The sequence below is a fragment of the Saccostrea cucullata genome, unplaced genomic scaffold (assembly GCF_032062105.1).
Source record: "Saccostrea cucullata isolate Sc308-1 unplaced genomic scaffold, CSIRO_AGI_Scuc_v1 ctg1431, whole genome shotgun sequence".
Lineage (NCBI taxonomy): Eukaryota > Metazoa > Mollusca > Bivalvia > Ostreida > Ostreidae > Saccostrea > Saccostrea cuccullata.
Window position 1 is genome coordinate 57,070 of NW_026934099.1, and position 4,761 is coordinate 61,830.

At 34.2% G+C, this 4,761-nt stretch overlaps 1 pseudogene; it reads left to right on the forward strand.

Moving 5' to 3' along the window:
* The first annotated feature begins 790 nt into the window (after nucleotides 1-790).
* Nucleotides 791-1,923, forward strand: LOC134239945 (uncharacterized; annotated as a pseudogene).
* The last annotated feature ends 2,838 nt before the right edge of the window (nucleotides 1,924-4,761 follow it).

Here is a 4,761-nt window from a genome sequence, read left to right on the forward strand (position 1 = left end):
CAGTGGGGCAGCAAGTTATAGTTACACTATAGATATTAATTGGTTAATGGTAAATACACTCACAGTTTTTAATTCACGAGGGGCGGAGCCCCGAATGAATTAAAAACTGTGAGTGTATTTACCATTAACCAATTAATATCTATTGTGTAAGTTACTTGTACCAGAGGACCAATGAGAGAATAGCTGGCTGACAGTTAGCACCGCCCACTTCCTCCTGTCAAGCCATGGTCCGGAGGCTGTATAAATACCTCTCTCCATCTGAACCGATTGTATTTTGAATGCTGCGTTTGGGGTATCATCGATCAAAAAAAAAAAAAAAAAATCGGAATGATTTGTCATTATTGGGTACCTGTGAAGATGTTACAGCTTAGACAGAGGTTTTGTCAGGAACAGAGGTAGCGATCGTAAGCTATTTAATTTAGGCTGTTATTCCTTTCGAAGATCGATTTTATTTGGGGGGGGGGGGGGTTTGAACTTTTCATTTATAGCGATCAATGTACAAAAACCACGAAATGATTTCTGACATTTTAATGAAAGTTTGGATGCTACTTCAAGCATAGGCGTCGGAAGCAAATTAAAATGGAGGGGGGGGGGGCTTAACCAACAAAAAAGGTAAATCCCAATTTTAAATGCCTATATATAATGTCTGTCTTTGCAAAAAAGTGGGGGGAGGGGGGTTAGCCCCTAGCCTAGTTCCGACGCCTATGTCAAGTTAAGAAAAGGGGGACCTTAAACATCTTAATGTGAAATTACTATTTGGAGACAAGAATTAGAATTAAGGTAATTCGAGATGAATGTATAACATGCAGGATATGCTTAGTAAAATACGGAGCGAATGTAGACAATTTAATGTTAGTATTCTTGAAGTTGAAATGTTGACTAAAATCATTTATCAGTTATTTCCAAGATTTTGAAATTAGCACAATTCATTCATCAGTCAAAGTCTTGTATGGCTTGATGCCAAATTGTGGGCGTGACTTAAAAACTGTGGTTCTTCTGGCAAATACACCACAGCAACATCAAAGTAAAATCTGAATTTACCGCCAGTCCTATGGTACAAGTGCACCTTATAACACAGCTCTGAAGGTCCAAATATGTGGTTTGGGACAAATCTCAGCATACAGAAATGCAAGTGGGGAGCAAAAGCAATCCCTTACCATGGGGATTGCTGACAGAACCATGGCAGCTAAAGGAATGTTGTATGATGTGTCGAAGGCCAGTTCGCTCAAAGTGGGAAGCACTTCAATGTCATCATCAAGAGGGAAAGTAAAACCATTGTGATGACGAACAGATCAAAACTGTTGATGATAGGGCCCTTTGCAGAGCCGATCCCAGCTCAGCTACTACAACAAGGCCTGGAATTGGCCTGTTTACCACCATCTGAATTGGTGGCCATCAGCAAGATAAAATCATCCCCCACAAAAACCATGGTGTCCATCAGAGGGCAGGTGGTTTCTGTAAGTAACTCTATTTCATTCGGAAATTAAAACTGATCATTTAACATATTTTCCTGCCAAAATATGGCTGAAATCTTGCCGACTCGGCGTTAAACACCAATTAATCAATCAGAAATAATATGATGTTTTTATATTCTTTTACTCTCTCTCTCTCTCTCTCCCTCCTGTGTTTGTATATTCATATATATGTGTGTGTGCATCTCTATCATGCAAATAAGATTTCTTACAGGAGGAAATAGAAAGGACAGCAAAAGTAAATGGGAGGATACGCTAGTTAGGAATTTAGAAAATAAAGGATGAAACGGCCTCCTGCAAGGTGTCCTTATGGAGGGAACTCAGCAAAAGTAAAACTGCCGTTGGGAGTCATCCGGAGATAACACATGTCATCGTTCAGGTGTACAATGACGAAAAGTCTGTCTCTACCACGTCAAGGTCCAAGTTGCTGGAAAGGGAAACTTTTATATGAAATATATTTACTAAATTTCCCATTACCTTTCATACTTCTTTGCCTTCCTTTGCCGAAAAAAATGGATTACTTTACATCTACTGAGTATATATATATTTATGGAAGAACCATACCCTTAATTTATTCAATATCACTGTTCTACACTTTCTAAATTCTTTTCTTGTAGTCAATCGCTGCCCAAGATATTGTGAAAAAGGTCACATTCATAGTCTTTGAGATGGTGGAAGGTAGATGACTCTGCTTAACTGGAGACTAGGATGATGGGGAGTACCCTGAGTTTATCATAAAGAGTGTCCTGCTTGCAAAAGCAATTCAGTGTAAACCACAAGATGTGGAAACCCGTTTGCTTACAAAGTTACCAGTCCAAGCTCAAGTAACTATCAAAGAAAAAGAAATAAAACAGATTCAGATGCTAACTAAGTAAATGAAGTAATATATTTTGAAAATAAAATTCAGACTGTAAATTACCCTGCATTTATTATTGTAAAATGATAAAGTACCTTGCAAAAGTTTCCTTATTGTAGTTTTATCTTCAAATTCCTCAATTATTTATTTTATTGATTATATTAATACATTTTCAAGAAATTACTGTCATCCCTTGAAGCAAAAGAATTTACAAAATGTGATTTATTTTCTTTTAATCTATATATGCTTTTGTATATATTTGTGACGAAGTTAATACTGGTAGAAGTAGAAACTGGGAAGTGAAATATTTCAGATTGCTTTATTGTTTTTGCAAACACTTGGTTGTAAAATTTCAAAGAATATGTAAATTACTCGTTTTTAATTTTGTTTTTTAAGTCAAATTTGTAATCCAGTTAATTTTCTGTAATGATGAAAAGATTCCTATATTTATAAAGCTGATGAATGCTTTACACATTTTCTCAGATATCGAACTTCTTAACACAGACCAGATTTTTTGTCAAATTGTGTGTATTCATACCTCGTGTTTTGATATCCCGTGAAGCAAAAGAATTTTATTTTCGAAATGTGGATTTTTTTTGCATATATGATTGTGTATATATTTGTGATGAAGTAAATACTGGTAGGAATAGAAACTGGGTAGTGAAATATTTCAGATTGATTTATTGTTTTTGCAAACACTTGGTTGTAAAATTTCACAGCATATGTTGAATTGATTTGTATTTTTCTTTTATTTCAAATCTGTAATCCACTGCATTTTATGTAATGATGAAAAGATTTCTATAATATAAGGCTATTGAATTATTTACACATTTTGTCAGGGACAGAACTTTTAAAAATAGACCAGATTTTTTGTCAAATTGTGTGTATTTAGTCCTAAAGTCTTGAATTAATAGAGTTCTAATTTTTTTTAAATCTGTTTCTTGTACTTTGAATTTGTTTTTTTTTTTTTTTTGTCTGAATTCTGTTTTATTTTTATTATTTTTTAATTGAAATTGAAATCCTTCATTCATTTCTATTTTGTAGCATTGAATACATGTATATATTGCAGTGTTTTGTAAATGCGCTCTTGAGCTGGATGTTGATTTGAATTACTTTGTAGATTTCAGTATTTTAATTTTTGGATTCTTTTTTCAAATTTTTTAACATGGGACATTTGGACTTTGTTTGGTTAATTTTTTTTTATTTCTAAGGTAGAAACTTACATTAGGCTGATTTTATTGACCAATTGACCAATGTTTTACCTTTCCTTATTGCTATTTTCCCCCATCTTCACTTTAATCCCCCTTCTTTTTGAGAATAATACTTGACACTTGAATATGTTGCAAAGAATAACTTGAAACATTGAGTTTATAAATATTCTTGTAATAAGAAGAAAATTTGTCTTCTAAGCAAGGGGTGTTTAATTTTAACTTTTTAATAAACAGTTGTTGAATTCCTAATGCACTGTAACTGTAACGGCATCGGTGACATAACACTTTCCTGTCACCGAGGGGCAAATATTCTGGTATGTCACCCTCGAAGCAATGTTATATATATAATAACAAATGGACATGAGGTTTGGTACACTTGCTAGATCAGCTCTTCGTGGGTTTTACCTATTATCAAACAATCTTAACAAAATCAAGAGGAAACAGTCCCTTCTGAATTCCACAACACTGATTTACTATCCCCACCTACTTTTTCTCAGGAATTTGAGCTGTGGAAGAGTTTATGGTCTATTAAAGAAGACCGACCAAACACCATAACTTACACACTATCAAACAAAAACATGTTCAATTCTATTTCCAAATGTTTCAAAAATTTTACACTCGCTACAGCCAACTGCAGTCTTGTCAAGCGGTATAGAACATGGAAACTCAGCTTTAAAATATCTCGAACGGGCGTCGAGGAGTTCTATGGGACATCCCTATTCATTTTATTGTGATTTAAATTCAAGCCACGTGGTTTAGGTTGATCTATTCAAAGGTTATAGGGTAGAACCGGTTTTATAAATAAATTTGGCAGTAAACATGATATTGCTATAGCCAGTTTCCTATAAAACATGTCATTATCGGCCGCAGCAGCGGCCGATCTATTTGTGGTTGTGTTAGAAAGTGCACATGGGGAAATGAGACGTTATTTTTCATTAGTTCAGTAAAATAATTCTTGATTGATAAAAAGTAAAAATCATGAGTAAAATATTTTTTTAAAAACTTCCTTTAAAATTAACATTAATTGTTGCTATTATATTTCAATTTCATTATCATTTTTCGTCAGATAATTGATAATTTATGGTTATATAAAAAGAGTGTACAATAGATACTCCCCGGTCTGGGAGTGTGTAAGAAGTGAAAGGAAATCGTCATGATTTTCCGGAAAATGTTGACGTAATAAAAGTGCATGGTGAATATTCAACTCATAGGCACTTGGGGT